The sequence below is a fragment of the Callithrix jacchus genome, chromosome 2 (genome assembly GCF_049354715.1).
Source record: "Callithrix jacchus isolate 240 chromosome 2, calJac240_pri, whole genome shotgun sequence".
Taxonomy (NCBI): domain Eukaryota; kingdom Metazoa; phylum Chordata; class Mammalia; order Primates; family Cebidae; genus Callithrix; species Callithrix jacchus.
In genome coordinates, this window is record NC_133503.1 from 165,343,519 (window position 1) to 165,367,538 (window position 24,020).

Genomic DNA, 24,020 nt, shown 5'->3' on the forward strand with positions numbered 1-24,020 from the left:
AACCAGTACCAGCCATTCCAAAATCACACTGAATGCTAAAGAGCTTCAACATAATGAAGAATCTACAACAACTAACAGGCAAAACAGCCACTTAGCATCAAAATGGCAGTATCAAATTCACACATAACAATATTAACCCTAAATGTAAATGGACTAAATGCACCAATCAAAAGACACAGACTGGCAAATTGGATAAAAAGCCAAAACCCATCAGTGTGCTGTATCCAGGAAACCCATCTCACATGCAAGGATACACAAAGGCTCAAAATAAAGGGATGGAGGAAGATTTACCAAGCTAATGGAAAGCAAAAAAAAGCAGGAGTTGCAATTCTCATCTCTGATAAAATAGACTTTAAAGCAACAAAGATCAAAAGAGACAAAGAAGGCCATTACATAATGGTAAAAGGATCAATACAACAAGAAGAGCTAACGATCCTAAACATATATGGACCCAATGCAGGAGCACCCAGATACATAAGGCAAGTTCTTAATGACTTACAAAAGGACTTAGACTCCCACACAATAGTAGTGGGAGACTTTAACACTCCACTGTCAATACTAGACAGATCAACCAGACAGAAAATCAACAAGGATATCCAGGGCTTGAACTCAGACCTGGAGCAAGCAAACCTGATAGACATTTACAGAACTCTCCACCCCAAATCCACAGAATACACATTCTTCTCAGCACCTCATCACACCTACTCTAAAATTGACCACATAATTGGAAGTAAAGCACTGCTCAACAAATGCAAAACAACTGAAATCATAACAAACAGCCTCTCAGACCATAGTGCAATCAAGTTAGAACTCAGAATTCAGAGACAGACCCAGAACCGCACAGCTTCATGGAAACTGAACAACTGGCTCTTGAATGTTGACTGGGTAAACAACGAAATGAAGGCAGAAATAAAGAAGTTCTTCGAAACCAGTGAGAACGAAGACACAACGTGCCAGAACCTCTGGGACACATTTAAAGCAGTCTCTAGAGGAAAGTATATAGCAATAAGTGCCCATATGAGGAGAATGGAGAGATCCAAAATTGACACACTATCATCAAAATCGAAAGAGCTAGAGGAGCAAGATAAAAAAACTCAAAACCCAGCAGAAGACAAGAAATAACTAAGATCAGAGCTGAGTTGAAGGAGATTGAGACACGAAAAACCCTTCAAAAAATCAATAAATCCAAGAGATGGTTTCTTGAAAAGATCAACAAAATAGACAGACCACTAGCCAGATTGATTAAAAATAAAAGAGAGGACAACCAAATAGATGCAATAAAAAATGATAAAGGGGAAATCACCACAGATTCCACAGAAATTCAAACCATCATCAGAGAATATTACAAACAACTCTATGCGCATAAACTAGTAAACCTGGAAGAAATGGATAAATTCCTGGACTCCTGTGTCCTCCCAAGCCTAAACCAGGAGGAAGCTGAAACTATGAATAAACCAATAACAAGGTCTGAAGTTGAGGCAGCAATTAACAGCCTACCGCACTAAAAAAGCCCAGGTCCAGACGGGTTCACAGCTGAATTCTACCAAACACACAAGGAGGAGCTGGTACCATTCCTTCTAAAACTATTTCAAACAATCCAAAAAGAGGGAATCCTTCCCAAATCATTTTATGAGACCAACATCATCCTGATACCAAAACCCAGCAGAGACCCAACGAGAAAAGAAAACTTCCGGCCAATATCCATGATGAACATAGATGCAAAAATCTTCAATAAAATATTGGCAAGCCGATTGCAACAGCAAATCAAAAAACTTATTCATCATGATCAAGTAGGATTCATCCCGGGGATGCAAGGCTGGTTCAACATACGCAAGTCTATCAACGTAATTCACCAAATAAACAGAACCAAAAACAAAAACCACATGATTATCTCAATTGACGCAGAGAAGGCATTTGACAAAATTCAACAGCCCTTTATGCTAAAAACCCTCAATAAACTCGGTATTGATGGAACGTATCTCAAAGTAATAAAAGCTATTTATGACAAACCAACAGCCAATATCATACTGAATGGGCAAAAACTGGAAGCATTCCCTTTGAAATCTGGCACTAGACAAGGATGCCCTCTCTCACCACTCCTATTCAATATAGTACTGGAAGTTCTAGCCAGAGCAATCAGGCAAGAAAAAGAAATAAAGGGTATTCAAATAGGAAAGGTGGAAGCCAAATTGTCTCTATTTGCAGACGACATGATAGTATACCTAGAAGACCCCATCACCTCAGCCCAAAAACTCCTGAAACTGATAAGCAACTTCAGCAAAGTCTCAGGATATAAAATCAATGTGCAAAAATCACAAGCATTCGTCTACACCAACAACAGACTTAAAGAAAGCCAAATCAAGAGCAAACTGCCATTCGCAATTGCTACAAAAAGAATAAAATACCTTGGAATACAACTCACAAGGAACGTAAGAGACCTCTACAAGGAGAACTACAAACCACTGCTCAACGAAATCAGAGAGGACACAAACAGATGGAGAAACATTCCATGTTCATGGTTTGGAAGAATTAACATCGTGAAAATGGCTATACTGCCCAAAGTAATTTACAGAATCAACGCTATCCCCATCAAGCTACCACTGACTTTCTTCACAGAACTGGAAAAAACCACCACGAACTTCATATGGAACCAAAAGAGAGCCCGCATAGCCAAGTCAATTCTAAGCAAAAAGAACACAGCGGTGGGCATAACACTACCAGATTTCAAACTATACTACAAGGCTACAGTAATCAAAACAGCATGGTACTGGTACCAAAACAGAGATATAGACCAATGGAACAAAACAGAGGCACCGGAGGCAACACAACATACCTACAACTATACAATCTTTGATAAACCTGACAAAAACAAGCAATGGGGCAAGGATTCCATGTTTAACAAATGGTGTTGGGAAAACTGGCTAGCCATGTGTAGAAAGCAGAAACTGGACCCCTTCCTGACACCTTACACTAAAATTAACTCCAGAGGGATTAAAGACTTAAACATAAGACCTGGCACCATAAAAACCCTAGAAGGAAATCTAGGCAAAACTATCCAGGACATAGGAGTAGGCAAGGACTTCATGAACAAAACACCAAAAGCATTGGCAACAAAAGCCAAAATAGACAAATGGGACCTAATGAAACTCCACAGCTTCTGCACGGCAAAAGAAACAGTCACTAGAGTGGATCGGCAACCAACAGAATGGGAAAAAATTTTCGCAGTCTACCCATCTGACAAAGGGCTGATATCCAGAATTTACAAAGAACTCAAACAGATTTACAGGAAAAAAACAAACAAGCCCATTCAAAAGTTGGCAAAGGATATGAACAGACACTTTACGAAAGAAGACATATATGAGGCCAACAATCATATGAAAAAATGCTCATCGTCACTGGTCATCAGAGAGATGCAAATCAAAACCACATTGAGATACCATCTCACGCCAGTTAGAATGGCGATCATTAAAAAATCTGAAGACAACAGATGCTGGAGAGGATGTGGAGAAAAAGGAACACTTCTACGCTGTTGGTGGGAGTGTAAATTAGTTCAACCATTGTGGAAGACAGTGTGGTGATTCCTCAAGGCCTTAGAAATAGAAATTCCATTTGACCCAGCAATCCCATTACTGGGTATATATCCAAAAGACTATAAATCGTTCTACTATAAGGACACATGTACACGAATGTTCATTGCAGCACTGTTTACAATAGCAAAGACCTGGAATCAACCCAAATGCCCATTGATAATAGACTGGATTGAAAAAACGTGGCACATATACACCATGGAATATTATGCAGCAATCAGAAATGATGAGTTTGTGTCGTTTGTAGGGACATGGATGAATCTGGAGAACATCATCCTCAGCAAACTGACACAAGAACAGAAAATGAAACACTGCATATTCTCAGTCATAGGTGGGTGATGAAAAATGAGAACACATGGACACAGAAAGGGGAGTACTAAACACTGGAGTCTATTGAGGGGAAAAGGGGAGGGCCAGTGGGAGGGGGAGGTGGGGAGGGATAGCCTGGGGAGAAATGCCAAATGTGGGTGAAGGGGAGAAGAAAAGCAAAGCACACTGCCATGTGTGTACCTACACAACTGTCTTGCATGCTATGCTCATGTACCCCAAAACCTATAATCCAATAAAAAATTAAAAAAAAAAAAAAAAAAGTCAAACCAGCATTAATTGGTAGGTATTTTATGGCCTATTCATCACAATGCTAGAGAGTTAGAATAGATAAATATGGTGTATTTCTGTTATTGTTAGAAAGTGTCAAAATAAAATATTAAAGAAAAAAAAAAAACTCTTAAAAAAGTATTTTTGTTTTCCAAGAAACTTACATGATGGCTTTAAGTATCAGAACAGGGCAAGGAGGCAAACAAAAGAATGCATGGATCCATTTCACTGCCACGAGAGGTATTGCCTGAAAAAGATGAATCACATTACAAATTATCTAACTTAAAGTAATTCAGAGATCAATCAGTGTGAAATTTAGCATATTTATAAATTCGACAAATGATTTATTTTGAAGGCTGTCATTAAAATAGTGCCAATTGAAATTAGAATACTAGATTTTTTTAGGAAAATGATATAATTTTATCAGCTAGGTTTTACTCCTAATGAAGAAAGAACTGTGTAATTTCTATTACTATTTTAAAACGGCATTTATATTCTTGTTTTTATAACTGCAAAAGAATCATACTTCATACACAATCTCGATGAAGTCTTTAGCTCATGCCAAGTGCACAGTAAGCTATTAAATAGAGATTTTAGACCGCATAGTCAGAATAATAATTTATATCTAGAAGGGGAGGGAAAAACACTCCTTATAAATCATCAACAAAGTTTAGGTTAAGGCAATTTTTTAACGTGAATCAAGACAGTTGGGGAATTTAAAACTGATTGTAGGACTTTAGTGAAAATAACAGGTTAAATATTTTTGAAAATTCTCTCTTCCATAAAAGCAATGAGATAACTGGCAAAAACTTGTTACAATCAAAACTTTCAGAACTCTAAAAACTAACAAAAAGCTTGAAGGAATATGAAGTACATTCTTATCCCAGGAAATGTGGCAGAATTTTAAATAAGAACAGAAAGTTTGCGATGTTTTAATTTATCATAGTCCCATTTTCTAGTGTCCAGCTCTGTGGTAGCCTTGAAAACTGACAGTCTGCATCAGAGTGAAAACATGCAGCCTGACTGCAACTGGCAGTAGAAAGGGTTTGGAGCTTCTTCCAAGACCCTTGCCAGAGCATTGCCATTATTTGTCCTGTTTGATGGTTTACTTAAGCCCCCACTTGCAAGGCTGTCTTTATTTGGCCTCAGTCAGAGCTACCAGTGCAAAAAGCCTCTTCTCTGAGGGTGTTTATCAAAAACAATCAGAGGCAATTGCTTAACTTCATGTCTGACTGAAGCCATGAATAGCTGTTGAAGCAAATAGTAGACAAACCATGAAGCTAAAAAGAAAAATCAGTTTAACAAAAATTCTGTAGGAGTTTTGGAAAAGCTCTAAGATATTCCTGGGATTCTAAAACACTGCAGACATACATGTGACTGTAAAGCATACTCAAAACAGAAGTGAAAACTTCTTAGGCTCTTCTCATTGATTTTGAGGCTGTGCAAACAAAAAATGAAGAGTAAGAAGGAGTTATAAACTAAGTATTGAAAAATGTTACTGGAGCCCAGTGAGAATTAGAGCCATAAAGAAGGTGTCATCTGAGGAAAGCTTTAGCCTCCTATTAGCCAAAACTAGCAGGAAGCCATCTAGTAAGGGGATTTAGGATTGATGCAAAATCTAAGAAAAGAGAACCCAGAGAGGTTGGTCCAGCTCCTGCCTTGAGAGAATTTGTCCATCATGAAAAAACAGTGGCAAAACATCTGTTGGAAGATTGTCAGGGCCCAGGAGAAAATTATAATTTCCAGAGAATTAAAATGATCAATGGTTTCCAGGGACTCAAGGGTAGGAGGGGAGAGGTATGATTGGTTGCCAATAAACATAAGGAACTTTTGCCATAAGGAAAATATTTTATATCTGTTCCATGGTATTTGTTAAACAGGAGTATGTTCATTAAAACTAATTTAACTCTACACTCAAAACAGATATATTTTAGTGTATATAAACATAAATCTGCTGGGCGCAGTGTCTCAAGCCTGTAATCCCAGCACTTTGGGAGGCCGAGGCGGGTGGACCACGAGGTCAAGAGATCGAGACCATCCTGGTCAACTTGGTGAAACCCCGTCTCTACTAAAAATATTTTTTTAAAAAATTAGCTGGGCATGGTGGCGTGTGTCTGTAATCCCAGCTACTTGGGAGGCTGAGGCAGGAGAATTGCCTGAACCCAGGAGGCGGAGGTTACGGTGAGCCGAGATCGCACCATTGCACTCCAGCCTGGGTAACAAGAGCAAAACTCCGTCTCAAAAAAAAAAAAAAAACAACTCAATAAGTTAGACTTAAGAAACAAATGCTTCCTGAATCATAAGACAAAGATAACCAGCCCATCTAAAAATAGACAAAGAAAACTTAAAGGCAATTGACAGAAAACAGAACTTTTATGACCTTCCCTTGCCCACCAGAAGTAAGAAGGTGCTCAAATTCTGGAAAACTTAGTAAACTATAAATTTATATAACACCAAGATAAAGGTATACAACACCAATAAAATATAAATTTATACAACACTGATAATTTATACAACACTCTCCTTCTGCACAGTTAGGAAATGTTTCTACAGTGTATGTCTAGAAATGAAATTACTGGGCCATATGGAATGGACTTGTATAATTTTCAAGATCTTCTTATATTGTTTTCTAAAGCTGTTGTTATAAATTACATTCCTACCCTGAGGTCTTCATTTTCCCACATTTTACATAACACATGTTTTTGCCAATAAAAAAAACCTATTTTATTATTTATTTCTCATTTTATTATTTGGAGTTTTTTTCTAAATCTATTTTTCTTCTAGCAAAAATTTTCCCCACTAAGGAACCATTATAAACATGCAGTCAAATAGCATGAGAGGCTACTAAATTTATTTATTTCCTTTTGAAGCGATTACAATCTTCCACCTCTTGTGAAGCCACAGAGACACAGGGATAGTGTGGAGAATGCTTCCATCAGCATGTGATGCTCTATCTTATGACTTAATCCCAGAGCCTAGAATAAGTTTAAATAGGCATAACGACACTTCTGTTGACTCTTTTAATGGGGCCCTACGGTGAATTAGGAAATGATTTCCAACCTGCTTAAAAAAACTTTATAAAAGAAATTATTATAAAAGTATCAAGTTGTTAGACTTTGATCTGCCATTGTTTTAATGCCCTAGGAACTGAATGCTCTACAGACATCAATACTGAAATTAGTTAGTGATTGAGTTTTGAGTCTTGTGTGTCTGTCATTAGCCAGTTAACAGAAACTCCTTCGTATGTGCCTAAGCACACTAGATCATAGTCAAAGGACAATGAGTCTGCTAAAAAGATTAGCTCTTCCAAATATGTTTTCAAGAGGATTTTGAACCAAGCTAGAATGGCAGAACAATCTCACTTTCTTGTGAAAAAATATTCTGCTAACTAAGGACTGAAGCAAAAATCCAACCATTTCCAAGCTAAACATATTGAATGAATCAGTAGCCTGGATTATCCAAAATGCAACAATTATTTTTAAAAGATGTTACTTTTAAAACTTGTCAGGAAGTCAAGGCATGAACTCTGAGCAGAATGCAGTGGGCAAACCTCAGAAGGTTGGATTCTCAGTCCTAAGTCTGACCACAAGCTGACTGACTCTTGCAACCTGTTTATCTCTAATCAGCTTTAGCTTCCAATAGAAGCTTGGTTGCACCAAATGTCTTCGAAGACCTCATCCAGCTCTCAAACTCTATTAAGGTATGCCACATAAAACTGCAATATTTGATCATTTTTGTTTTCAGAAATGTCTAGGACATGTAGTTAAACCGAAATAATTTTACACTGAGAGAATTTATGGATGCTTGTAAAAACCTATGAGATTTTTTTTTGACATGGAATATTGAATATCCTGATTTCTGACTACAAGTAACTTAAAAATATCTGGTTGAAATTTTGGCATATTCAGTCCAATAAGGTTATTTTTAAGGAAGAGAAAAGCAATCAATTAAGCATGTTATTTAAGTGATTTCATTGAGCAGTTGAATCAAAAGACACTCTCTACTGCATAGATTATGCAATACAAATTATGTGGTCCCCCCATTAGGCACTAAAATACACATATCATATTAATTATATTATTTATCCACATATTAAATAGTATTGGAAGTTTTATGTTTTACTGCTATACCTGACAAAACCAAAGAACCATTTTTAGGTGAATATATTCTTATTTTTCTAAATAGACTGAAAGATTAATATGTATTGATGGAATTCTTATCAATCTCTTAGCAGGTATAGCTATCCTCAGGGGTACCTCATGAGCAGCAAAGTTATTATAATGGAGTTCATATTTTTTCCCATTTAAAATCATCCTACTTCATCAGATTAAATATGTAAGCTTCTTTCTAGAAACATGTTTTTAAAATGTACATTTTGAAGGACTAGGGAAAGATAATCCATTTATTTTCTAAACTCTTGGCTTGGTTTTGTTGTGGGAGCATGGGATTGGGAAAGTGTTACTGTGATTCAATCTTCACCCTGAAACCAAAATAATCTACGCTACACTGTTTGTACACTGAGAACCAAAGCTACCTAAGTTCTTATGCTCTCCAAAACAAAACAAAATAAAGCAAAACAACTAAACCTTACTGTTTATATTACTGAAAGATCTTTGAATCCTTTGTGACAAAATATTTACCTTGCAATTTCCGGCAGTCCAGAAAAGATGGTCAGTTCTTATGCAGTTCTAATCAAGTCTTCCCTTTCACTTTTCCTTCAACTTACACAAAATTCCCAATTCTTAATAAATTCTGTTTTTGCCATTTTCCCTTCAAGCTTTGTGGAGTCAGAGATAATGTTCTATATTATAACAATAAGCAATAAACTAAGTGTCCTAACAGGTGGTATTAGTGATATTTGGAGAGCTGACATTCAACAGCCTACTTTTCAAATTCAGCAGCATGGTTAGGGTTACATACTGAACATTTCTGGCCTCAATTTGAAAAGCCATAGGGTTCAACCCGTGGATTGTAATCTTGCATTGCAATTATAAGTTATAATTTCACTGATTTGTCTTTATTTCATAAGAGTATTAAGAAAGTCTACTTAAGGACTTAGGTAGGCCTTATGTTTATTCATTCAACATACTGTGTGTGACTAATTAGAGGCAAGCCTTTTCCCAGGCTTTGGGGATTTAGCAGTAAACAAGGTGGTATGTTTCTAACGTTTATGGTATTTACATGCCAGAGGAAAGAGCTAGATACTAATGTTCATGTGAACAAGTAAATAAGTAAGATCACTACACATTGTACTACTATGGGAAGGAAATAAACAGTTGAGGACCTAGTAAGCCCACCTAGGATCAGACAGACTGAATAAGAAAGATTTTGTTGAGTACGGACATTTAAGCTGAGGCCTGAGGGAGGGAGATCAGCCATTCATTGAAGGGCTAGAGGAAAATCTTTTCAAGTAGATAAAATAATGAAAATAATTAGATCATTCAAGAATAAAGAATGGTTTCTTGGTTAAGTGCCAAGAGAAAGGAGTAGAGAAACATGTGCATTTATTGAGATACATTTTCAAGATAATACTAGTAGGGTTAGGTGAAAAGAATGAGGAAGTAACTGGGATTCACTCCTGGTGGTCCCTGTCTGTCACCAAGTAGAACTCTGAAAGAAATGGGAATTCATCATTACCTGAATCCAGCACCTTTCCACCTGATTCTCTACTCAATAATACTCAAACTCTGCCTCACTTCCTCCAGGTTAGTTGCAATATTTTTTCTCTTGGGTCGGGTAAGATAGGAGTTATGTTATTTTTATTTATGGCCTTTCAGTAAGAAACAATTTTTCTAGCAAAATGTACAAAGCCAGAAGCATCACACCACCCAACTTCAAACTGTACTACAAAGCTACAGTATCCAAAAAAGCATGGTACTGGTACAAAAACAGATACATAGACCAATAAACCAGGTTAAAGAACCCAGAAATAAAGCCATACACCTACAACCATCTGATCGTTGACAAAGTCAACAAAAATAAGCAATGAGGGAAAGGATTTCTTATTCAATAAATGGTGCCTGGATTACTAACTAGTCATATGCAAAGGATGAAACTGAACCCCTTCCTTTTACTGTACAGAAAAATCAACCAAAGACTTAAATGTAAAATCTAAAACTGTAAAAACCCGTGGAAGAAAACATAGGAAATACCATTCTGGACACAGGCCCTGGCAAAGATTTCATGATGAAGATGCCAAAAGCAACTGAAATAAAAACAAAAATTGACAAATTGTATCTAATTAAACTAAATATCTTCTGCACGGCAAAAGAAACTATCTGCAGAGTCAACAGACAATCTACAGAATATAAGAAAATATTTGCAAACTATCCATCCAACAAAGGTCTAACTTCCAGAATCCATAAGAAACTTAAATCAACAAGCAAAAAAAACCCAACTCCATTAAATAAATGGGCAAAGGATGTGAATAGACACGTCTTAGAAGACATACAAGTGAACAAAATGGTAAATATTACTAATCATTAGAGAAATGTAAATCAAAACTATGATAAGATACCATCTCATGCCAGTCAGAATGAATATTATTAAAAGGTCAAAACATAACAGATACTAGCAAAGTTGCAGAGAAGAGGGAATACTTACTTATACACTGCTGGTGGAAATGTAAATTAGTTGAGCCATTGTGGAAAGCAGTTTGAAGATTTCTCAAAAATATTGAGAACTGCCATTCAACCCAGGAATCCCATTAATAGGTATATACCCGAAGGAATATAAATCATTCTACCAAAAAGATACATGCATGCATATGTTCATTGCAGCACTATTCATAATGGCTAAGACGTGGAATCTATGTAAAGGATCATCAATGGTGTAATGGAAATGAAAATGTGGTATATATACACCATGGAATACTATGCAGCCAACAAAAGAATGAAATCATGTTGTTTGTAGCATGTGGATGGAACTGGGGGCCATTATCGTAAGCAAATTAATGCAGGGCCGAAAAAATAAACACCACATGTTCTCACTTATAAATGGGAGCTAAACACTAAGTACACATGGGAACAAAGAAGGGAACAGTAGACACTAAAGCTTACTTGAGGGTAGAGTGTGGGAGGAGGTTGGGGATGGAAAACTACCTATGTTATTTATGCTCATTACCTGGGTGATAAAATCATCTGTACACCGAAGCCCCATGACACAAATCTGCACATATACCCCCTGAATAAAAAATAAAAGTTGGAAAGAGGAATCAAAAGAAACAATTTCTCTTTTAAAACTGTATATGTGGGTGCCATTTGGAAACAAGCCCATTTTCCCTGAGATTTTGCTGCAAAAATACTTGCCCTCCATGTACCAGTTGAAAATCCAGGCTGTCATTTCAAAGGAGTACTTGGCTAATTTTACCCGAAACATCTTCATTTGTATTAATTTAGCCATTACCTAATATCCCATTGCACACTCAGGAGTTGCCTCCTTTGGCTTAATACTATTAAACCATCAATAATATAAGTAGTATTCTCCAACTTCATCCTAATCAAATCACCTTCAGAGTATTATTTGGTTTCCCATTTAGAATGAATACTGAGTATTCAGAAGACAACCAAATAACCCTTAACATCATCATTTACTATGTGTGAACTTTCCTACTTAGTAATTCTGAAATTTGCATGGAGGATGTATAGGTGTATATACATGTTGTAGTTCTGGTTATTATGACAAAATCTCAGACTGGGTGGCTTAAAAACAACGGAAATTTATTTCTCACAGTTCTGGAGGCTGGAGTCTGAGATCAGGGTGCCAGCATAGTCTGGGTCTTATGAGCATCCTCTTACAGGTTGCAGGCTGTGACTTCTCTTTCTTTGTATGCTCACTTGTAAAAGAGAACTAGTTAGCTCTCTGGCTTTTTCTTTCTTTATTTTTATTTTTAATTTTTATGGGTACAGAGTAAGTGTACATGTTTAGATCCTGTCATTCACAACACCCTGGATGGAGCTGGAGGATGGACTAGCTCATGAGTTACATGTGATGTTTTGATACAGGCATGCAATATGCAGTAAGCACATCATGGTAAATGGGTGTATCCATCACCTTAAGCAATCATCCTTTGTTTTGCAAACAATCCAATTACACTTTTAATTATTTTAGTATATACAATTAAAGTATTTCATACTACAGTCATCACGTTTTTCTGGCAAATACTAGGTCTTATTCATTCTTTCTAACAATTTTTTTGAACGTATTCCCCACTTCCTCCCTACCTCCAAGCATCTGGGAACTGTCCTTCTACTCTCTACTTTCTTGAGTAGAGTTGTTTTAATTTTTAGCTCCTAAAGATAAGTGAGAGCATGCAGTATTTGTCTGTCTGCCTGGCTTATTTTACTTAACATATTGACGTCCAGTTCCATCCAGGGTGTTGCAAATGACAGGATCTCATTCTTTTTTATGGCTGAATAATACTCCATTGTGCATATGTACTACATCTTTTTTATCTGTTCATGGGTTTATAGGCATCTAGGTTGCTTCCAAATCTTGACTATTGAGAATGGTGCTGCTAAAAATATGGGAGTGCAGATATCTCTGATATGCTGATTTTCTTTCTTTTGAGAATATTTTAAGAAATGGGATTACTGGATCATCTGGTAGCTCTATTTTTAGTTTTGGAGAAATTTATAAATTGTTCTTCTTAGTGGTAATAATTGTGTTCTTCATAGTAATAATTTACATTATCACCAACAGTGTAAAAGGATTCCCTTTTCTCCACATTCTAACCAACATTTGTTATTGCCTGTCTTTTCGATAAAACCCATTTGAACTGGGGTGAAATGATATCTGGTTTTTGATTTGCATTTCTCTGATGAAGAATAATATCGAGCACCTTTTCATGTACCTGTTTGCCATTTGTATGTCTTCTTTTGAGAAAATTCTATTAAGATATTTTGTCTATTTTTAAATTGGATTACTTTATTTTTTTCTATGGAGTTATTTGAGCTCTGTATATATTCCGGTTGTCAATCTCTTGTCAGATGAATAGTTTAAAATATTTTACTCATTCTTTGGGTTACCTCTTCACTTTTTAAAATTGTTTCCTTTGCTGTGAAGAAGATTTTTAACTTGCTTTAATCCCATTTGTCAATTTTTGCTTTGGTTGCCTGTTCCTATGGGGTGTTACTCAAAAGTCTTTGTCCACTGCAATATCTTGGAAAGCTAAGACTTCTAGTGCTTTGTTGAATAACAGTGGTGAAAATAGGTATCCTTGTCTTATTCCAGATATTAGAGGAAAGGCTTCCAGTTTTTTCCTATTCAGTATGATACTAGCTGTGGATCCCTTGTACATGGCTTTTATTGTGTTCAGATGTTACTTCTATACCCAGGTTTTGAGGGGTTTTATTATGAAAGCACGTTGAATTTTATCAAATGCTTTTGAGAGGTTTTATCATGAAAGAATGTTAAATTTTGTCAGCATCAATTAAAATGGTCATATGGTTTTTGTTCTTCATTCTGTTGATGTGATATATTACACTGATTGCTATATATTACACTGATTGAATCACCCTTGAATCCCAGGGATAAATCCCACTTGGTCATGATAAATGATCTTTCTAATGTATTGATGAATTCAGTTTGATAGTATTTTGTTCAGTAGTTTTGCATCAATATTGATCAGAGATAGTGGCCTATAGTTTTCTTTTTTGATGTGTCTTTGGTTTTGTTATTAGGGTAATACTGGCGTCATAGAATGAGTTTGAAAGTCTTCCTTTCTCATCTATTTTTTAGAATAGTTTGGGTAGGATTGGTATTGGTTCTTCTTTAAATGTTTGATAGGTAGAATTTACAGTGAGGTCTGGGTCCAAGGTTTCTATTTGCTGGAAGACTATTTTATTTCAACTTGAACCACATTGCTTGTTATTGTTCAGTTCAGGTTTTGAATTTCTTCATGGTTCAATCTCAGTAAATTGTGTCTAGAAATTTATCTATTTCTTCTAGATTTTTCAATTTATTGGGATATAGTTGCTCATTGAAGCCACTAATGATTCTTTGAATTTCTGTGGTATCAGTTGTAATATCTCCTTTTCATCTCTGATTTTATTTATTTGAGTTTTTTCCTTTTTTTTCTTAGTGTGGTTAAAGGTTTGCCAATTTTGTTAAACTTTTCAAGAAACCAACTTTTTGTTTCATTAATTTTTTTGTATTGTTTTGTTCACTTCAAATTCATTTATTTCTGCTCTGAGTTTTATTATTTTTTTCCTTCTACTAATTTTGGATTAGGCTTGATCTTGCTTTTCCAGTTTTTAAAGATGCATGGCTAGGTTGTTAATTTGACGCTTTTCTTCTGTTTTGATGTAGTATTTATAGCTATAAACATTCCTTTTAGTACCACTATTTGCTATATCCCACAGGTTTTGGTATGTTATGTTTTAATTATCATTTGTTTCAAGAATGTTTAAAATTTTTTTTCTCAATTTGGTCATTGACCCAGTGATCATTTAGGAGCACATTATTTACTTTTCATCTATTTATGTAGTTTGCAAAAATCGTCTTGTCATATATGTATATTTTTTTATTCCTTTGTGGTCAGAGAAGATGCTTGACATTATTTTAATTTTTTGAATGTTTTCAGACTTGTTTTGTAACCTAATATATGGTCCATCCTTGAGAATGATTCATGTGCTGAGAAAAAGAACATGTATTCTGCAGCCATTGGATTAAATATTCTGCAAATATCTATTAGGTTTTTTTGGTCTATAGTGCAGATTACATCTGATGTTTTCTTGTTGATTTTCTGTCTGGAATATCTGTCCAGTGATGAAAGTGAGTTTTTGAAGTCTATAGCTATTATCGTACTGGGATCTATCTTACTCTTTAGCTCTAACAATATTTGTTCTATATAACTGGTTGCTCCAGTGTTATGTACACCTATATTTATAATTGTTAAATCCTCTTGCTGAATTGACCTTTTGATTATTATACAGTGACCTTCTTTGTATTTTCTCATAGTTTTTGTCTTGGAGTCTGTTTTGTCTGATATAAGTATAGCTACTACTCCTCCTCTTTTTTTTGTTTGATTGGATATCCATTCACGTGGGATATCTTTTTAAATTATTTTTAGTGTATGTGTGTCTTTATAGGTGAAGGGTGTCTCTTGCAGTCAACAGATCATTGGGTCTTTTTTAAATCCATTCAGTCAGTCTATGTCTCTTGATTGGAGAGTTTAGTCCCTTTATATTCAACATTATAATTGATAAGAAAGGACTTACTCCTGCCATTTTGTTATTTGTTTTCTGGTTTGTTGTGATCTTTTTCCTTTTTTCCTTTTTTCCTGTCTTCTTTTTAGTGAAGATAATTTTCTCTGATGGCATGATTTAATTTCTTGATTTTTATTTTTTGTATATCTATTGTATTTTTTTTATTTCAGGTTACCATGAGACTTGCAAATTCTATTTACAATCTTATAAGCCATTATTTTAAGCTGAAAACAGTTTAATAGTCTTTGCCTAAAAAAATAAGCAATAAGAAAACTAATAAAACTCTCTATCTTAACTTTATTTTTCTGCTTTTTAACTTTTTGTTGTTTCTATTAATATTTTATTGTACTGCCTATGTCTTGAAAAGTTGTAGTTGTTATTTTTAACTGTTCATCTTTTAGCCTTTCTACTTAAGATAAAAGTAGTTTATACACCATAGTTACAATATTCTGTATTTTTTTTCTGTGTACTTATTATTACCAGTGAGTTTTTCTACCTTTACATGAATCCTTATTACTCATTAACATCCATTCATTCTGGTTGAAGTACTCCCTTTAGCATATCTTGTAGAAAAGGTCTGGTATTAATGAAATCTCTTAGTATTAGTTTGTCTTGGAAAGTCTTTAGTTCTCATTCATGTTTGATGGATGTTTTCACCAGATATACTAGGGTAAACATTTTTCAGCATTTTAATTATGTTATGCTACTCTCTCCTGGCCTGTGAGGCAGCAAGTTTTCTTCTGGCTCAGGGTGTGTCTAGATATGTTGTCTGGGAATGAGAGCCTGGAATGGGGGCCTCAAAACTCTGCCTGGTACCCTAGCCTACTGTGGCTGAACTGGTGTCTAAGATGCAAGAGAAAGTCTCTTTGCTCTTTCCTCTCCTCTCCTCAAGTAGAAGGAGGGAGTCTTTTCTGAACCCATGAGCTATGCAGCCTAGGACTGGGGCAGAGGAGGCACAAGTGCTCCCTTAGCCTCCCTTTCTGGTGTCTCAGTAGGTTGTGTGCCCCTTCAGTCCACTGCTTTGAGTCTAGCTCAGCAGTAGATTTCTCTTAGCAGTTTCAGTCCTTGTGGCCTAGACTGCCTTTCAAGTTTATTCAGAGCCCCATAGCACTTTGACCTGTGGTGGCATGGCTTGCTAGAGCTCAAGGTTCAACCACTGGGATGGGTAATTTCCCTCTGGCTAGGACCAGTCCAAATACTCCTTATGTGGATGGGCATCAGCTAACTGCAGCTCAGTTGTGCTTTCTGCTGTGACAGGGCAGAACTGAGTTCAATGCAAAGTCTCACGATCGCTGTGTTTTTCCCCAAGTGCACAGGTTCTCCATATCACACGACCACTGCCAGGGGTTTGGAGGAGGGGTGTCTTTAGTAATTCAAGATTGCTTTTTCTGTTCTTCTCAGTGCCTCTTTCAGGAACAGAAACTTAAAAACCAGGTACTGTAAGTGTTCACCTGAATTTTGGTTCTTATGAAGGTGCTTTTCTTGTGTAGATAGTTGTTAAATTTGGTGTTCCTGCATGGTGGGGACAATCAGTGCAGCCTTCTGTTTTGCCATCTTGCTTTACTCCTAGGCTCTTCTTTTAAGAGTTCCAATCCCATTCATGAGCACTTCAATGTCATGACCCAATTACTTCCCAAAGGACTTCCTTCTAAATACCATTATGTCATAGGCTACAATTTTAAAATGAGAGTTTGGGAACACACACATACATATATACAAACACACGCACACACACACATATACATGTACATTTATAGTTAATATTCATTATTCACAGTTTCTATATTTACAAATTCACCTACTTGCTGAAATTTGTTTATTTGTAACCCAAAATAAATGCCTGGGACACTTGTGAGGTTATTCACAGACATGTGCAGAGTGAAAAAATTTGACTTGTTCAATGCACATATCCCCAGCTGAGGATAAACAAGACAGCACTTGGCCATTTTTTCATCTCTAATAATGTAAATAAATGTTCTTCCACACTCTATTTATTACCATGGTTTTTACTCTTATGTGCTTCTTGTTGGTGATTTCACCATTTAAAATGGTCCCCAAGTGTAGCCTCAAAGTACTGACCAGTGTTCCTAAGTACGCGAAGGCTGCAATGAAACTCATGGAGAATATATGTGTGCTTCATAAGCTGAATTCACATACAGCTTATAGTGCTATTGGTCATAAGTACAATGTTAATGAACTAACATTTATTTACTCAAAAACTCTTATTTAACTCAACCTTTAAAAAATGTATCTTTACATAGAAACACATGTAAAACAAAGTTATATATTGATCTGTTGATAAAAATGTGACCATAGGCTAACAGGAACCTCTTCCTGTCTTTCCTTTAGGAAGAATGTTTCAGTATTTGCTAATTCAGTGCTCACAATACTTTTGTTAACATAATTCCATGAATATTGAGAATTAACAGCATAGATTACATACATAGATGTGTAGCAATTCTGTAAATTGAAAGGATGAAGTGTCTATCTATCCATCCATCTATCTGACATCAGGTGTGGGATATTTCCTATTAACAGAAGCCAATTTTGTCCACAAAATTAAAAGCCATTGAGACCTAAGCACTAGCATAGACTTAGCACAAGTCTTAGCCAGTTTTGTGTTTTCATGTGTGTGCTATTTTTACTTTAAAAATACATCACTTGACTGTATGCTTTACTGCTCTCATTCTTTTCTCCTCATATCTGATATCTTAGCCAAATGTCTGACTGCATATTGTTGCCTCACACCCATGGGGTTTTGGTTTTTGTTTTTTATTTTTGAGACAGAATCTCACTCTGTTGCCTAGGCTGGAGTGCAATGGCATGATCTGGGCTCACTGCAACTTCTGCTTTCTGGGTTTACATGATTCTTGTGCTTCAGCCTCCGAAGTAGCTGAGATTACAGGTGTGTGCCACCATGCCCAGATAATTATTGTATTTTTAATAGATGTTTCACCATGTTGGCCAGGTTGGTCTTGAACTCCTGCCCTCAAGTGATTCTCCCGCCTCAGCCTCCTAAATTGCTGGGATTACAGGTATGAGTCACCACATATGGCCACCCAGAGAGTTTTTCACCTTTATGCTTGGCTCATATTATTCTTTTTTACATCAACCACTTTGTTGTCTTTACAGGTACAGACGTAAACTATTTTTCTGGAAGTATTCCCCCCATTCTCACTTCCCTACCTCCAGACAGCTGTAATCTCTCACTTGTTTAAATACTATGATCACTCCATCTCTTGTGGGAGTAGCATATTATACATTTGATTTTGATGATTTGAGTACTTGTCGCTCTCATTTTGTATTTCCCACTTGGTCTAACACAAGGCCTTGAACTTGTTCAATGTATGTTTACAGAGTAAAAATATTTAGTTGTCAGCTATTTTAGGTTGACCTAAAAACCTCTTTTAAAACCTCTTTTAAAAACCTCTTTTAAAATGGTTAAAGCTTATTCTCAGAAAAAAAAAGGCAACTTAAAAGTTGTTCTACATTTCTGAGTATTTGAAGCTCTCTTTCTCCATCACCACCACCTCTCTAAGTCCATGAAGTCTTTGTTAAAAACTTCTTATTTATTTTGGTCTCCTCAGAATGACAATGGAAAGTTGACGTCCACAGAAGTCAAGTAATTTGTCCCAGGCTAGTGGAAAAGGTAAGTCTGGTGCTGACATTGTACAATTTTTAGGATAGAGGTTTTCCTATGTGGATGACTTAATCTTGACCATACTAATGTCCTCTGGTTTGCTCCAAATGAGGAGACAGACAAATAAAGGAAATTTTATTCACTCTTAAGCACAGACTACTGTGCTGGTCGATGTTGTTGAAATCAACAAGTATAGTGTAGAGTCAACAGAAAGTAGAGGACAGAGAGGCAGGAAATTGATTATAACCCCCAAAACATGCCGTTTACCATTTCTAGGTCTCTACTTACAGCCGAAAAGTTTTGGGGTAATAAAGAGTCTAATGACCCCAGGTAATCTACATGTGTTCTTCAGAGGAGGTTAATAATCAAACACTAGTCTAGCTGGTTTCATCCTACAGAAGAAAGTCAGATAAAGTAATTAAACATCTTGGGGGTGGTAACTTATTGCCACTTCCTTTAGAGGAGGCTCTCAAACTCTGTGTACCTTGTTTCTCCATAGAAATATGATAAAGATCAGTTCTCTGGGAGCCTTAATATTTCAAGAATCTCTGTATGATATACATTGAGGTAAATATTCCTAATTCTTGTCTCCAGGGTTATAGAAGTTTGGGCTGTGCTTTGCTGTTTTTAAGCCAGTAACCAGGCTGAATTCACTATTTCTCCTTAACTCAGCATACTAGATGACCCTTGGTTGCAGCCATAACCAGTCTTTTCTCAGAGACAACATCACTCCTGCCTCTCTTTCCCTTTCCAGGCTCTAAGCTAGTTTTGGCATCTTTCTTCTATACCTTCCAAGTAGTATTCCAAAAAGATACCAAAACTCAGATTTTATGGAAATAAAATGTTTCCTGTAATATCTCTTATCTGGCTTTAACAGTATGCATTTTAATAAAATATTGACTTAAATATTGACTTAAATTGATATGAATGTTTATGATACTACTCATCGATTACTTCTTTGATCCGATTAGGCAGGTTGTTTTCCAATTGGCTTGAGGTATGGGAATTTCAGGAAGTCTTCAGTTTCTATATTAATTTTTTTTCAGCAGCAGAAAATTTGTGTCAAAATGTCTAGGCTCTCTAGTGCTCAGTGTTGTAGAAATTAGAACATTTAGATGTTCTGGATGACTCAACTTTAATTGTGATAAAATGTATGTTGGATATATTGTTTTGACAAGAAGGGTAGAATCATAAATTGGTAATAAAGCTAAATATAAATTTAGAAACTACAACAGTAAAAAATTAAGAATAAATAGACATGTTTTTTGTTCTTTTGTTTTGTTTGTTTCTAGTATAAAACACTTCACAAATTCATTTCTATTATAAACATTTAAACTTTATAAAAGTATATACATAAAATAGCAACATGTTCTTTTTCCTTCAAATACCACTCAGTTCTCTCATTTTAACCAGTGGGTGAAATTAACTTTTTTAAAGACCAAAAATAAATAATGCTTAAAGGGGAGCATACATTTTCTAATAGGAAGAAAACTGATTTTAAATAAAAAGAAATGATGCTGAAATCGATGAAAAAATATTGAGGGCGTGAAGATAAGCAATAAACATTACAAAGTAATAAAAGAAATGGAAATGGTAAAATTTAGAAGGCATTAGAATTTATGTAAAAACAAGAACACACACTAAAAGCTATATAACCGGATAGATAATATTCTGATTATATATTTTTGTGAAATACATAATTATATGTAATAATTATACATATATCTGTATACTATAAAACCTAGTGACTTAAGCAACAACAATGTATTACATCTCACAAATTCTAGGGTTATGAATTTGGGCAGGGTTTAGTTGGCAATTCCTTTGTTCCATATGGCATTAACAGGAGTTACTTGGTATTCATCTGAGGTTAAACTGGTTAGGAAGGTCAATGTCAGACTCATACAGTGATAGCCATCATTTTGGTAGGGATGACTGGAAGGCTGGCTTCAACTGGATACCTCCTTTTCCATATAGATTCAGTGCCTTCTCTATATAGTCTCTCTGGGAGAGTAATCGGGCCTCTTGCATGATTGTTAAGGGCTCAAGGGAATATGGGGGCAGGCCCAGAACTGGCATAGTGTCAGTTCCACATTCTGTTGATCAAAGCAGTCATAATCAGACCCAGATTCAAGAGCAGTGTGAATAGATACCACATCTAGATGGGAGAAGTTTCAAAGAATTTGTGGCCATCTATAATTTGCCACAGATGGTAAAGTAAATGTGTAAAGTATGGCAAGAATGAAGAAAAAAATAAAAGCAGATGAACAAATGGAATCAATACCTTCCATCAAAGCAGAACCAAGAGCAGTTTAAAAAATAAAATATCTGTATCTTCAATAATAATAAGGAGCTCAAATTGATCAAACAAACAAAACTATAACTTAAATTAGCCAAGTGGCATGGATCCTCAGTAGAACTAACTGAGGAGAAAACATGGCAGGGCCAACAATCCAAAACTTTTTGTTTGGTTTTTATATGAGGGCATATTATTGTATTAGTTATCTATTGTTACCTAATAAATTAACCCTCCCACCAAAAAAAAACTTATCATCTTGCAGTTTTTGTGAGTCAGCAGCAGTTTAGTTATGTGATACTGGCTCAAGATTTCTCAAGAAATATCAGTTAAGATTGCCAGCAGGGTTGCAGTATTATCTGAAGACATGACTGGGGAGGGTCACTTCCAAGATGTCTCATGCAGTTCTTGGCAGGAGGTTTCTGTTTCTGGCTACATAGCCTGATCATAGAACTGCTCATGACACAGCTTCCCCCTGAGAGTGGGTGATCCAAGTGCAAGAAGGTGCTTGTCTAAATAGGAAGATACAACATGTCTATTAAATGATTTTGGAAATGACATATCATCACCTCTCCTGAGTGCTGTTGGTTACAGAGACTCACCCTGGTAATAAAATAAGAAGGGAGTAAACCAGGGTGCAAATACCAGGAGGCATGAAATATTGGGGCCTCATGGAGGCATGTAGAGGAGGATCCAAAGTAAGGGAAACCTTTGTCTTTGCTCTCATGTCACATCTGAAAGCTCATATCTTTTGCAAGAAATAGTTTTTCTCTTTTGTTTTATCTTAAAAGTGGCAATCCCTCTTGGAAAGACACTGGGGCTCTTAAGACAAACTGAGCATACACGGATTCTTTGTTCTATGCCAGCATTGTGGTTATGGTTAACTGAAATCTACATGTGCCCACTGCAAATACTATCCTAAGATAACAATGGACTAGCAAAAATCCAATGGCTTGCTCTTTATGAAGGTAAAAGTATAATAAAATTTGCAGTGTGTTGCAAATGTATTTTAGAAGATATTTCATTATGGCCATAAAAGAATACGAAGTAGGTTTAGATAATGCTTGTCCCTTGTAGCAAGCGTACCAGCTTATAAAATATATAAAATAAAATAGGGTATATATCTCATTAATATTTAGGTCTGGAAGTAAGTTTTAAAGGTCAGCTAGCCTAATACTTTTCAATTTGTTAATTTTTTGACATTTTTAATTGCTAATTTGTGTACTATGAAATTCTCTTTGTGGAATACAGTTCTATGAAGTTTGACAACTGCATAGAGCCATGTATCTATCACCATACTTGTGATACGGAACAGTTTCTATCACTCCCCAATATTTTTGTGTGGTCTCTTTGTTGTTAACCCTTTCCATCCCCCAACCCCTAGCAACCATTAATCTGCTATCTGTCCCCAGAGTTTTGCCTTTTCCAGAATATATAATATATATATATATAAATGAAATCATAGAATATGTAGTGTATTGTTGTTGGCTTCTTCTATTTGGTCTTGGTCTCTTTCTGGGTTAAAACACCTTGGTTCTGTCCAGGACTTTGGGAAACCTATGTTCTTAACAAGTTGTACTAAAGGCAGAGATGGATAATTACTGTCCTGGAAATGATCCAATATATATTTTTGTGTCAGATCCACGTTTTGTTGATTAGGTATTGCAACAATAATGCTACATAAAAAACTGCTCTAAAAACAAGTGGCTTACAGAAATTGTGTTCTTTCTTATGCCCCAGGATCTGTGGACCAGCTGGGGTTTGGCTGTTCTAAAGTTAATTCAGCTACGTGGCTCCACTTCAGGCTGAAGATTGGATTCTTTTTTCCAGGTTGTGGGTTGGATATAGTTCTGTCCCCTTATGTTTTCTTCTGCTTTTCTTTCTAGTCTGAAATAAGTAGCTGTCTGGGACATGTTCTACTCATATCAGATCACTAAAGTCTTAAAGTCAAGCCAAGACATGCAAACATGTGAGGGCTCTGCTAACATTGTGTCTCCTAACATTCCACTGGCTAATGCAGGTCTCATGGCCAAGTCCAATATCAGTGGTGCAGGCAGATACGCTCTAAGCAGAGTGGAAAGGAGAGACAGAATGAACTTTTATTAAACAATAATCCTAACTATTATATGTGCTCAGCAGTGTACCTAATTGAATTGACACAAGATAAATCAGAATTCTGTATTTTCTCAGACCTAATATTTATTTGATAGGTCACAGGGCAAGTTCCTGGCTCAAGACTAAAACATTACACAATTACTCCAATAGTTTTTGTTTGACCCATTGGCTACTACCTCACTTCAACACATTGACTCGAAGCAGACGCAACGGAGCAGTGCAACCAAGAGTTCAATCCTGAAACCAGTGTCTTTGAGAACCATTTTTATATGTGCACTGGACTTTCACATGTGACCTGACACCAGTTTAGGTGCTGTAATATTATATAATTTAGGTTGGGAATTATTACTTCTTTTGGGGAGTTTACATTCAGAACAGACTAAGATGCTATTTAGTCACACAAATGAAATACAAGTAGAGAATAATCGTATGTACAGCTGGAAGGAATTTAAACCACTACTCTCATTTCAAAGATCAGAAATTAGAGACTCAGAAGATTAAATAATTTTCTGAAGGACAGAAGCAGTTGATGTAATATTTAACTCTAGAATGTGGAATTTTTTTGTATCGAAGATTAG